We start from the raw sequence: 14,267 nt of genomic DNA, 5'->3' as shown, positions 1-14,267 counted from the left end.
GATTGGAGCTTCCGATCTGGACGTAGTCTACTTGCTGTTCACCCAAACTCTCCCTAGATTCATCTGTATGAAGCAGCCGATTGTCACCTCCATCAATACGGCATGCTGTGTAACAAAGCCCTGTCAATCAACACGCAATTTGCAGGGGAGGATCTATGATAATAGGTTGGAGTCCGTTACTAGTCGTGGGTGAGGCCTGCTCTAACATGACATCACGTTAGAACAGAAATGAAAACCATTCATTTTGATACACTGTTTTTGATTAATAGAAATATAAGAAAGAGTAGTGGGTGGACTTTTAACATTGTAGGGTGGTTGTGTACACACACTGCCGACTCACATTTACGTTCAAACACAATGTAAAAGTGAATTTTGCATAATAGGTCCCCTTTAATGGAATGCCTAATATTATCAGAGAAGTTACAGCCCAAATAAGCTCACCTGATCTATATGTACACTCACCTAAAGGATTATTAGGAACACCTGTAAAATTTCCCATTAATGCAATTATCTAATCAACCAATCACATGGCAGCTGCTTCAATGCATTTAGTGGTGTGGTCCTGGTCAAGACAATCTCCTGAACTCCAAACTGAATGTCAGAATGGGAAAGAAAGGTGATTTAAGCAATTTTGAGCGTGGCATGGTTGTTGGTGCCAGACGGGCCGGTCTGAGTATTTCACAATCTGCTCAGTTACTGAGATTTTCACGCACAATCATTTCTAGGGTTTACAAAGAATGGTGTGAAAAGGGAAAAACATCCAGTATGCGGCAGTCCTGTGGGCGAAAATGCCTTGTTGATGCTAGAGGTCAGAGGAGAATGGGCCGACTGATTCAAGCTGATAGAAGAGCAACTTTGCCTGAAATAAGCACTCGTTACAACCGAGGTATGCAGCAAAGCATTTGTGAAGCCACAACACGCACAACCTTGAGGCGGATGGGCTACAACAGCAGAAGACCCCACCGGGTACCACTCATCTCCACTACAAATAGGAAAAAGAGGCTACAATTTGCAAGAGCTCACCAAAATTGGACAGTTGAAGACTGGAAAAATGTTGCCTGGTCTGATGAGTCTCGATTTCTGTTGAGACATTCAGATGGTAGAGTCAGAATTTGGTGTAAACAGAATGAGAACATGGATCCATCATGCCTTGTTACAACTGTGCAGGCTGGTGGTGGTGGTGTAATGGTGTGGGGGATGTTTTCTTGGCACACTTTAGGCCCCTTAGTGCCAATTGGGCATCGTTTAAATGCCACGGCCTACCTGAGCATTGTTTCTGACCATGTCCATCCCTTTATGGCCACCATGTACCATCCTCTGATGGCTACTTCCAGCAGGATAATGCACCATGTCACAAAGCTCGAATCTTTTCAAATTGGTTTCTTGAACATGACAATGAGTTCACTGTACTAAAATGGCCCCCACAGTCACCAGATCTCAACCCAATAGAGCATCTTTGGGATGTGGTGGAACAGGAGCTTCGTGCCCTGGATGTGCATCCCACAAATCTCCATCAACTGCAAGATGCTATCCTATCAATATGGGCCAACATTTCTAAAGAATGCTTTCAGCACCTTGTTGAATCAATGCCACGTAGAATTAAGGGAGTTCTGAAGGCGAAAGTGGGTCAAACACAGTATTAGTGTGGTGTTCCTAATAATCCTTTGAGTTTATTAGGAACACCAGGTGAGTGTAAATGTATATATATATATATATATATATATATATATATATATATATATATATATATATATAAGAGAACATTTTGACAATATTGGAACGTCTAGCTGGATCAGGGAAATTGGACGGTAAATCTTACACACACTTAGATCTTTGTCCTTTTTAAGAATCAGACTGATCCAGGCTTGCATCATGGTTGGCGGAAGCTTTCCATTCTTTATTAATTCACAATAAACTTCTAGCAAAAGTGGAGTCAGATCTGTAGCATAAGATCTAAAAAAAACTCAGCACCAAGGTGTCTGGCTCCAGAGAATTGCCTGTAGGCAAGGCCTTATTTACCTTGCTAAGCTCCTCCAAGATTATCTCAGAATCAAGAAAATGTTTTTGCTCAGTCGTCAGCTTAAAGCTTGGTGGATTGGTGGTGGTGGCGTAGTGGGCTAAGGCACATAACTGTTAATAAGAAGGTTGCTGGTTCGATCCCCACAGCCACCACCATTGTGTGCTTGAGCAAGGCACTTAACTCTGGGTTGTTCCAGGGGGATTGTCCCTGTAATAAGTGCACTGTAAGTCGCTTTGGATAAAAGTGTCTGCCAAATGCATAAATGTAAATGTAAACTGTAAACTATAGAGATCAAGATAGAATTATTTAAAGGCATTATTAATATCAATGGCCAAGGAAAATATTTCACCACCAGCAGATTTCACTGAGGGAATGGTAGAAAAAGACTCACCTTGTTTTATATATCTAGCCAGGGTTTCCCTGCTTTGTCCCCCAACTCAAAGTAAGACTGTCTTGCCCTGAATAGCCAAAACTCCACCTTCCGCGACAAAGTAGTATTATATTAGTATTTCAATCAGACTCCATTCAATGACATTTGGCACTTCAGCTCTGCCGCGGCACTTTTAATATTCCCTTCCAATTCCAGAAGTTCTTGTGCTTTGGATTTTTTGGGTGAATGAGGCGTTTTTTTGGTGAATGATCATACTGTATGATCGGACCCCTGAGAACCGCCTTAAGTGCCTCCCAAGCCACACCCACAGAGAATACTGAGGACCAGTTTGTCTCTATAGACATTTATTTCAACCTTTAGCATTTGTTGTTATTCAGGATTTTGCAAAAGGGATCAATTTAAGCACCAACTATGATCTCTTTTTCTCTATATGTGGCAACACCTCTAAACACACCAGGGTGTGATCTGAGGTCAAAATGTTTGAAATTGAGCAATCAGCAACTGATGAAATTAGGGACTTAGATATAAAAAGTATATATATTCTCGAATAAATCTTAAGGACTGATGAAAACAATTATCCTCCCTCCCAGATGGAATAAAGTCTCCAAATATCTGTAAGACCAAGATTTTTACACATCCTGTGATGCATCAATGTTGCTCTAGGGGGCTTGCACACTTTTTCTTCACTATGATCAAGGACTGAGTCCATCAAAAGATTAATGTCTCCTCCCAATATTATATCATGAGTGGGTGCCAACAGCTTGCAACATCCTTTCACAATCTATAAAAAAGCACTGATCATCAACGTTAGATGCATAAATATTAGCCAAAATAAGGCTTTGCCCCTGAATTTCAGCTAAAACAATAATGACTCTTCCTAATTTATCTTTAATCTGTTCGAGACATTTGAATTGTAGATGTTTACTTATCAGCGTAATGACTCCTCTGCTCTTACTCGAGCCAACTCTAAAGAAAACATGCCCACCCCATATCCAACAACAATTTTCAGCTTCCTGCCGAGGAAGATGCTTTTCGTGAAGAAACACTATATCATATTTCTTAAGTTTAAGAAGAGAAATAACCTTCTTTAATGTTATGGGGTGCCCCAACCCATTCACATTCCACGTGGAGAGAGACAATCCACTCATTAACATTTGACATTTTGACATCTAAGAAAACATTTATTGTGTCAAAAACAAGATTATAAAGACCACATTCCAACATTAGTGCAACAATTAAAGCCTGAACATCCCCCAGAACCAAACAAACAGAAAAAAGAAAAATGTGCGCATTAAACCCGTGCACGACAGCGCCAAATGGCGTCTGTCCCTCCAAACTCAAAAAGTCCATGCACGACTACGAGAACCCCTGTAACAACTTTGCCGTCAGATTGCTTAAGTCCGGTGTTTCTATAAACATTTTATGAGACAGAATTACACAACAAAATATATCTACAAAGAGTGTGTAGATTCATCCATAGAACTGTCCTGAAAGTGTGTTACTCTACAAAATAAACTCAAGCTGCTAGGCAGAACAAGCACAAACAAATTTCACAAATTCCTCAAACAGTCAAGCAAATGTTCAGTGAGCTGGCCCACTCGGCTGCAACGAGTACAACAAGATGATTTACTCCACTGACCTTGCAAGAAATACCCCACAAAAAAAACTCTAGCCGATAGGTGGAACAGCACAAAAAAGCATGCAGATTCTTCAAATAGTCAAGCGAATGTTCAGTGAGCTGTCCCACTCAGCTGCAATGGGAGTACAACAAGATTACTTACTCACTCCATTGACTATGTAAGAAATATTCCACAAAACAAACTCCAGTCAATAGGAGGCATGAGCACAAAGAGCATGTAGATTCATCCGTAAAACTGTCACGAAGGTGTGTTACTCTACAAAATAAACTCAAACTGCTAGATGGAAACAGCAAAAAAAACAAACAGTCAAGCGAATGTTCAGTGAGCCAGTCCACTCTGCTGCAACATGAGTACAACAAGATGACTTACTTCATTGACTTTATGAAGGACATCGATTGCTGTGCGCATGTTAATGTTTTACTGTCATCCTTAGCACCTATTCTCAATTTGGCCGTAAATATCAGTGCAAAAGCGACCTTCCTTTGATGTAAATGTTTCTTGCATTCCTTGAATCAATTATGTTTCTCTCTTGTCGAATGCTCAAAGTCTGGGAACAAGAAAATGCAGTGGTTCTTCCAAGAAAGCTTTCCTTTACTCCTCGCCTTGCATAACACAAAATCTTTATCGGATGATCTCAGAAATTTGGAAAGAATTGATCGGGGCTTGTCTCCCTCTGTGGGTCGCCGAGCAGGAACCCTGTGAGTTTGCACGATTTCCGGCATATGGACTGCAAATTTCGAGCAAATTCGGAAAGAGCCCATACAGGAACTTCAACATACCCTGTTCCTCTGCTCCCTCAGGAATTCCAACGATACAGACATTATTCCGCCGGCTAGGGTGTTCCATGTCCTTCAACTTCTCCCAAACATGCTCCAAATCCACAATGGTCGCTAGCGTATTAGCAGATAATTCCCCTTCCGATGACTCCAGGTAATCGATCCGTTTCTCGACATCCCCCACTCTTGTAACCACATCAGTGAACTTCACCTCCATGGCAGTGATCGATCGACATATCACAGCAAGATCCTCCAAGTCAGCAAAGGCCTTCATCAGCATTGCCGACATGTTCAGCATCTCGCCATATTTCCCGCACCTCACTGACTAAATCGACTCCCAGGCTTGCGGCCTGCTCAGGGGCATCAGCTTGAGCGCGTAAGTGTCTTTTAATGTCTCTAGAGCTCGAGGATGTTTAATTCTTTGACATATTGTACTCCTAGAACAGTTATGGAACAGAGTGTTTCGAATATCACAGGTTTATGTCATTAAAAGTATTAAAACTAGCAAAGTGTGTAGAGCTCGCAGTTTCTACATCCGATCCTCGCATGGCGTCACGTGACTCAACCCATTGCACATAGTTCTGTAAATGAAGCGCAATCTTAAATGAGCCTAATTAACATTGAAAGGAGGTGTGTTTGTGGGGAAAGGAATGACAATGACTTCATTTAAATAGACAATTTCAGCACTGATTGCGCCTGCTAAATGTTATTGCGGGTGGTAAGACACAGATATTTGCGCTGAAATACCACACGCAAAACGGCGTGTCTTTGGTGAATCTGCCCCTCACTTTTTCAAAAGTATAGTCACAAGAAATAAACAATATGTGTGTTAACATGATTTTAGTGTTATCAAATCGCTTACCTTTTCTGTGTAAATTTATATCCAATTTTACTACTTTGTTGCCATGATGATGTAATGTTAAAAAACCCTGAAATGACTGTAAAAATTATGATTTAACAACATTACAGCTCAAATAATACATGAGTTTTAAAAGAAGAATTAATGTACAGTACTGTCAGTGCTTTTAAAACCCTCCAGAATGTGTCCCCATTCACTTACATTGTAAGTGCCACACTGTATACTCTTTTTAAACTCTTTTTAAAGAAAAGGACAGACAATTTAAAATGTATTTTTGTGGCAATCAGCATTATGCCACAATTGCTGTCGATTGAGCTAAACTTATTTTGAATCCTGAATATTCCTTTATTAACTTCAATGTTTGATTTTAAGGGCATTTTTGTTACTTTTGTACAATAAACAAATGTGGGACTTGGTCGCGCAACACTACTTATAAAACTACTTATGCGAGGGACAGGAAATCATTGGAGAGACAGAAGGAAAATTGTCGCGGAACGGACTCAAACCTGCTTCTGAACAGTTCACCATATCTGGAACAGATGAACCAACCACTGTGCCAATGCCCTGAAGACTGATGGATATAATACCAGTGAGAGGAATGTGTGTGTGTGTGCGCGCTTGTTGGGCTGGGTTATGAACATGCACTAGATATACAAAATACTAATGCTTATTCCAAAAAAGGTAGCTAGCTTTAATATAAAGACTTTTTACCATGAGCTATGGGAAGTGTTTAATGAGAAATCCCACTCATTCTTTTTTTTATTATTATAATGTGGCCACTGCACACAAAATGCACTTTGGAGAGGAGAAAAGGAAATGAGGAGCTATTTAGCATGCTGCCACAGACGCTGTGCTTCCGAACCCCTCCAATCCACATATTATGCACATGAAGTACTGCTGGCTTTAGGAACACTGAAACATTGCCCTCTCATAGTCCTAGAGACATTGCAGAAACAATTGCTCTGTTCCAAAATGAGGTGGACTGCCTAAATAGGCAGTATTTTAAGGCATATAGGCACACTGCTGTTGAGACAGCAGCTCCAAATGTTAAGTAACTTGATAATGCCATATTCTAGACCCCTCGTTTTAACCTAATACTAAGGCAGCATCACGTATTTTATTTGCAGTGAAGGCTATCTCAGAATGCATTACGACAAGCTATATATATATATATATATATATATATATATATATATATATATATATATAAAATGGCGGATGAGGTGAGATACATTTCAATCAGTTCTGAAAAGTGTAAAAGTATGTAATAAAAAAAAATTATTAGTTTATCAAATATTTGTGTTTGATATGTATTTTAGTGCAATGCATGCTTAGAGTATCGTGTCTCTACTGAAATCAGTTGCAATTCAGGTGTAGGTGTTCAGGATGATCCCATAGGGGTCTTTCACACCTAATGCACATTTGCCTCTGTTCCTGATGTTTTTTTTAAATATAATGCACTAACATGCACTAGACAGAAGTTTTTAAACATTGCCCCTCATCTCGCTATTTTTTCAACGTCTCATGCAGGAGTGCCTCATTTTTTAGACTTCATGTCAAATTAAAAATAACTTTAATAGAGCATTCTGCTCTATTCTTGGTGCTATGGCTAGCATTTTTTAGCCCAAGGACAGGTTTGGTGTGAACAGCCCCTTAAGAGGCAGCTCACTAGGTTTTGCAGCAGAGCTAGCATGTGGCCAGTGACAATACCAGAGACAATCACTTCCAGTAGTAATACAGAGGTCTGTAAATAATGAATACTCGGCTGTAGAAAAACCATGAAACATTTCCTGCCAGAATACAAATGTCAGTGTGACCGCGATTACTATTTATCACAATATAATAATACAGATAATTGTGTTTGCGTATTGATCTATAAAAAAAAAAACACTATAATTCACAAAGCAGGAAAGGTACAGCCAATAGCCGTGGTTTACAGCTCATCTTCCCAACATCAATGCAGTCATACTGAATGAGTTTACATGAAAAGATGGTCGCTGTTAACCTGTTAGGCAGTGCCAGATTTACACAGTCTATTTCTACATTTTCCCTTTTAAATCGATAGGGGAGTAAGGCCTCTTCCACAGCAAGAGCTGCTCATTTTCTCCACATCAATACAGCCCCACAGTTCACTGTTTCATCCCCCTCCTTAGTATTAGGGTGGATTTAATAGGACAAGCCTTTAGTTTGGAGCTGTATTCCCATCAGACGCAGTGCTTTAAAGTTATTTTAAACTGAAAGGTTGCAGTATGGAGGTGAGAATTGTGGGAGGGGCAGCCATGAAGACCAAAGCACCGCTTGACCCATTGCACACTGCACGCCCCCTGGTTCACGTCATGGCACTTACACACAGAGAAAACTTGGCATTGCCTCTCCATGTGCAATCCAAGGTGCTCACAGGAAACATACCCTGGGAGATACTCTTTGCTTTTTGCCATTTTTTGTATTCCTTTGTTCTCTATTCCATCTATTGACTTTTTCAAACTGACTTTAAAGCGATAGTTCAACCAAAAATGAAAATTCTGCAATTTTTTACTCACTGTTCTGCCATTATTTACTTGTGCCATTCCAGACCTGTATGACTTTATTTTCTCCATGATGTCTCAGTCATTTCACTACCATTGTATCCTTTTTTTTGTAAATAAAATGAAAGTGAATGGTGACTGAGGCTGTCATTATGACATCCTTTTGTGTTCATTGGAGGAAAGTAAGTCATACGGGTTTGGAACAACATGAGGGTATCGCTTTAACGTTTTTTTAAATCCTGGTGCACCCCAGTTGTTTGCCGTCCTATCATGGTTTGATGTAAATGTGTTTTTGCATGGGTAATAAAGCAGTGCTCAGGCTGGGCCCATCATTATTCTGCTAATGAAGTTGGGATAGTTGTTTAATTTGGTGTCTGTGTGTTAGCAGGCCTGCTGTTTCTTGCTTCAGCATGGTGTAGGGAGGAAACAAACTCCAATGCGGCCACCATTCTGGCTCCAGCATGCCTCTACCCAGTCGCCCCTCAAATTCCCCCTTCCATCCTGAGTGCCCCATTGCTTCAATGCCTGACCCCCAGGCGAACAGATGTCCCCTCAGCCCAGCTCCCTCAAAAGGGCTCTTTAATTATTCCCCCTTTCGCACTCCTCTCTAATAAAACATTAGCTTGCTAAGGCAAGTATCAAAAAACGCATTGAATGTCAGATATGAAATAATGGTCTCTCTCTCTGCCGTTTAACTACATAAATGCAACCCGAACTACAAAGCAGTATTTAGCTCCAAAATAGCTAGTCCTTACTGAGTGTCAGCATAATTCAAGCTTAATTTGTAACACTGCTTCTTGTAAACTTTCAACCCATTATTATTGTTTGATTTTATACATACCATAATGTTAGACAATGTAATGTTTGTGTTTATTCAATGTCTAATGCTAGAAATTTGTAAAATCATACAAATCACAGTTTTCAACTGTACTTAGACAGGTAACAAAGTTGTACAATTTTTGAAAATGTTTAGAAAATAAAACACATAATACTTACTTACTTTTACCTTTTGAGGCTGACAATTAACCTCAAAATCAACATGTTCTGAAGATTTAGCCTCGCCTTTCATTGATCACTTGCTGAAAATGGAAAAAAGGCCCTACTTTTCATCTATTTCGTGGAAAGTGCCATTAGAGAATTATTTCACAAGAATGTCTCTCTCACACACAATCTTGTACTACTTGTTTCTTTTCTACCATTAGACTGAAACATTACTGAAGGGTTTAAATTTACAGATATTACAGTACTTGTGTTTGCACTGCAGACAATCTCAAACCAATGCTCATACCCACATTACCTGTTTTGTTGTGGCTTTCTCTCATGTTGGGTGCCACTGAAGCAGAGGGGAAGACAAGCGATGGAAGGCCTGGCAAACTGACCCGCTAAATGTATTCTGCACTCAATAACTGCTCTCAGCTAAAATTCATGTAAAACGCCAGGAACTGCCGATGCTTTTAAAAGCCACATCTGATAGTAGATAATGACACAGATTTCAGGGCCATTATGGAAGGCTATCAAATATTCCATTGCTTTTTGCATTTAGATTTGTAAAACGTCCACACAGTCATTCACTGGCACAGTATCTGCGGACTGCAGCAGCCGATAAGACGGTCCACAACCAACAGAGCTTAGAGGAAAGAAAAAGCGAGATATAAGAAAATGCTTATCAAAATGAAATGCTGGAAATGTATAACTCACCACGACAGAGATTTCTTTAATGCTGGAGAATATCAAATGCTTTCAATTCAAGTCGAGGTAACAAGGTAAAGGTCAGCATGTAAACTAACCAAAAAGAAGCATGTGCAAGTGACATGAATAAAAGAAAATATGCATTATGACCATGTTTACTTTTTAATTTATTTTTTTCAGACAGGCTTCTTCGTAAGATTGTAAGTGTTTCCTACAAATGTTTCGACATGTGAAAATGACTGCACCTGAAACCTATTAGTTTCATTTTGATAAAACCTAAAGATAAATGTGAAGAAGAAAAAATAATCCAACTGAAGAACAATGAATCGGAGAGGAGAGAAAGAGGAGAAAATGAGAAGTTCAACAGGCAACCATCAAAAACTTCTCAATAATGGGCAGGCATTCACCCATTGGACCAACATCTTTCAATTTATTAGCATGACAAAGGACACAATCATTTTGGATATGCCTGAATGCAATTTTCATTAACTTTGCAATGATTTATTAACAAAAGTGTCAGGAATGTAATAAAAGCAGCAGGACCCCACAAAATGCCAAAATAAAAAAGAGAAAAAATTAAAACGGAATAAAATAAATAATTTAAATCAAAGAGAAAAATAAGTAAATCAGAGTGAGAGAGAGAGAGCAAAAGAGAGAGAGAGAGCAAGTGTTTGTGTGAGAGTGAGTGAGTGTGTGTGTGTGTGTGTGTGTGTGTGTGTGTGTGTGTGTGTGTGTGTGTGTGTGTGTGTGTGTGTGTGTGTGTTTTGCTAATGTCGTGTAGCCTCAGGCCAATAAGGTGTCTTGATTCCATCACAGACTTTATAGAGTTTAAACTGTGCAATTAATAAAGAGAGCATGAAACATCCAAAAATGAAAAGTATGTCATCATTAATTCAATTCCATGTTGTTCATAAACCCTTAGGACTTTCTTTTTGTCATGAAACACAAAAGTAGATGTTAGGCAGCATGCTAGCCTCAGTCACAATTAGCTTTGAAAATGCACAAAGATGCAATGAAAATGAATGGTGACTGAGGCTAACGTACTGCCTAACATTTCCTTTTGAATTTCACTGAAGAAAGAAAGTCATAAGTGTGTGGAACAACATGAGGGTGAGTAAATGATGACTGAGTTTAAATGTTTGAATGAACTATCCCATTAAATGGTATTATAAGTAAAGTGAGCACAAAACAGTTAGTTTCATGCTGGCCTCGTTTTTATTTTTACTCACACAAACATAAAATAACACTCTATGAGAAGAAACAGGACACCATGTTGGTGGCAGTGACAGTTACTTGAATACATACTGTGGTTTGTCTCTAGGTGGGGGTGCTCTTGTGGCAGTTAATTTTTTATTTTTACAAACACTCCTTTGCAGTGGCACTGGCACAATAATAACAAAAAATATGCAGAGACAAAATAGAAACATCATTATCTCTGCATTATCTCCCCTTAAGTTACTTCAGATTACAACTCTAAATATCACTTTCATCTTTTACTTCACATTAAACCTAGACCAAATATTTACAAAGCTGCCAGAGCTAAAATTGCTGTTAGAACTCAAAATAAACCTCATATTCCAAAGAGGAAAATGAAGAAATTAAGACTATACATGACCATTGATATTGAGTTACTGCAAAAATAAGCAAAATGTCAAACGAACAGACAAAAAAAGTTACAACAATGAGAGTTTACAAAGCTGCTATTTAAAGTGCTTTATTGACAGGGGCTGAGTCGCACACATACAATTGTGAGCTAAGGTCCCATAGCAGTGTAGTCTCCACACCACATAGCATCTCCATTTCATTAAGATTTTATCAATTTATAATCTGGCGGAAATAATAAATAAATAAGTGTGGTGTAAATAATCTTCAAAAGATATACGTTCCCTTCCAGGTGAACAGCTGAATGACAAATAAGCCACTGCTGAAAGTTTGAGCTGACAATAAAATGAAAAACTTCCAATGCAAGAAACACTGTCATGCATTGCTGAGTGTCATTCTGTATATCAGGTTCCATGTTTGCTTATGCTGCGGTTGTGTATGTAGGACAGAGTCTGCATTATACTGTCATATACTTTCAAAACATAATGGTTATACACTAGTCTGCACTCCCTCATAAAGTTGAACATTACTGTGTATTTTCAAACCATTCTATAAAACACATCTATTTGGGATTTTGAATGGCTACATTTTCATGTCTGCCATATGTCTTCTCTTTTCTATATCACTCCGTTAGAAGAGTAGTCATCGACAGAAAAGCATGGCATCTAAATATATGCAAATACTGTAAAAATGATAGTGCCATCAATCCGATTATCTGAACATAAAACTAATTTTTGCTCCAGAAATAAATATCTACCTGCTTTCCCCAAGGGAAAATGCCTAGCAGATTTAACAGGAGCTTGGAGAAGGGCAAAAAAACTAAAAACTACACGTATTTCTTATATATAGTCAAATTTTAGCAAAGCTTATTCTGGCAAATGTGGCTGATGGATGGGGTTCCTTTTTTAAGCCCTTTCAGGGAAAGAAAATAAGCTCAACGTTGCAATTTACCTAGCCATATAAATCAGTCCGTGACCACAAATAATTCTGCAAGGGGAGAATTTATATGTTTAATTACACAGTGCAGGTGCCAGACTTGTCTTCTTCATTACTCTAAGATACATAAAACACTCAATAATACATATAGCAGCAGGACAATAGGAAGACAAAGTAATTAGCTCACTGTTATTTAATAAGTTACTTATATGAGCTGCTTCATCTTTGTCAAGTTTATCATACTGTATTCCGGTAAGGGAGAGCTATGGATTACCTTAATATGCCTAGCTGATTTGGAATTAATGTTTTTTTTTTTTTTGTATTCCAATGCTACTTATTGCCGTTTGTTTTTGCAGTTTTACTTCTAAAGCTCTTATGCTCTGCATGTGTTAGGTGTGATAATCAGCATGAATACGATATTATACTGACATCTGAGTTAAGATAATCTTGCAAATCTATTAATATTTAGTGTTTTGCAATTCAAAACTGTGTCATATTGTGATCTTTAACACTTTTTTCCCCATTCATCCTCATTGGACTTCAATGCTGAATTTTCTGCTTTACTTGATCATAGGGCCATACAAGTAGCATAAAGCATAGGCATGGAAGTGTCTGTACAAATAATAATTTGAGGGAATAAAAAAAAACTCCCTTGTACAGGTGATCTGTACAGACATACTTAGACGTGTAAAAAAGAGTGTTTGTTGATCTATTTGCAGCTTTATGTTTGTCTTCTTAAACACTTTCTCTAAGTGGTGCTCAATCTTTTTACTCCCTAAAAACACAAGTTATAATTTAAAATATCTTGATACTTAAAAATATAAATACTTTCTCCACCTCTAGTGGGTACTGAACACTGCAGCCCAACAGTGCAAGCCCATGTGAGGGAGGTGAATTTGGCTGGACTCATCGGGTTGCTATCTGGATTTGGAGATGGGCAGGCACCTGAGCTCTGTGCTGCACCCAAGTCACATGGGCACCAGCGAGCAATGGGCAGCATTGAGCCAACTCCAGCCATTCATGTTGTGTTCTACCCCTGGACCTGGAATCATATCAAAGAGGAGCAACATGCCAGTGTGGGTGGTACGGGATTCAAACCACAAGGTCATGGAAGTTCAGAAGAACAGAGAAGGGCCTCTCAGGAGAGCTTGGGCATTAGAGGAGGAGTTGGAATGAGAGAGAGAGAGAGAGAGAGAGAGAGAGTGAGCACTGATGTGAAAGCCACATGTGTTGAGGGCCTCCACTCTTTCTCTCCCGCTTGCCTCAGTCCAGCTGCCCTCACCACAATCCCAGCCTGGGGATGTTTAACTACCCAAAACAGACAGGGGCCAAGTCTCTCTCTCTCTCACTCTCTCTCCATTCCAAAACCCACAAAGTCCTGAGTAAACATAGTCCAGGCTACCTCACTGGCCATTCTCTTCCCATTGAGCCAGGGGCTGTTTAGAGACCAGCTAAACCAGGTCCAGTTCTCCCCCTGTAGGCCTCCCACACAACTAGCTGCGGGTAAGCTAATATGGTCCTCTCTCTCAAACTCACCCACATGGCTGTGTTGGAGTTGGCCAGCACTGGCCTGGCATTGAGTTGACAGGCGGGCAGCAGAAGGCCGTGGGAACAGATTGGTGAAGTTTGATGTCCGCAGGGCCATTTGGATAAGCTGAATGTTTTTAATAAGATGTCATGGGCTATCTGGCCCACTCAATCGGTTTCAGCATGTCTCAGCAGACTCGGACTGGGCAAAAGGCCGGACAAAAACCATTTACTAAAATTCCACATTTAGTCTGACCACAGTAATTACTTAACAACATGGAAGACCATATTTGACACACATT

The sequence above is a fragment of the Xyrauchen texanus genome, chromosome 20 (genome assembly GCF_025860055.1).
Source record: "Xyrauchen texanus isolate HMW12.3.18 chromosome 20, RBS_HiC_50CHRs, whole genome shotgun sequence".
Classification (NCBI taxonomy): Eukaryota; Metazoa; Chordata; class Actinopteri; order Cypriniformes; family Catostomidae; genus Xyrauchen; species Xyrauchen texanus.
The sequence above is the reverse complement of the archived record's forward strand: the minus strand, read 5'-3'. Positions refer to the sequence as shown.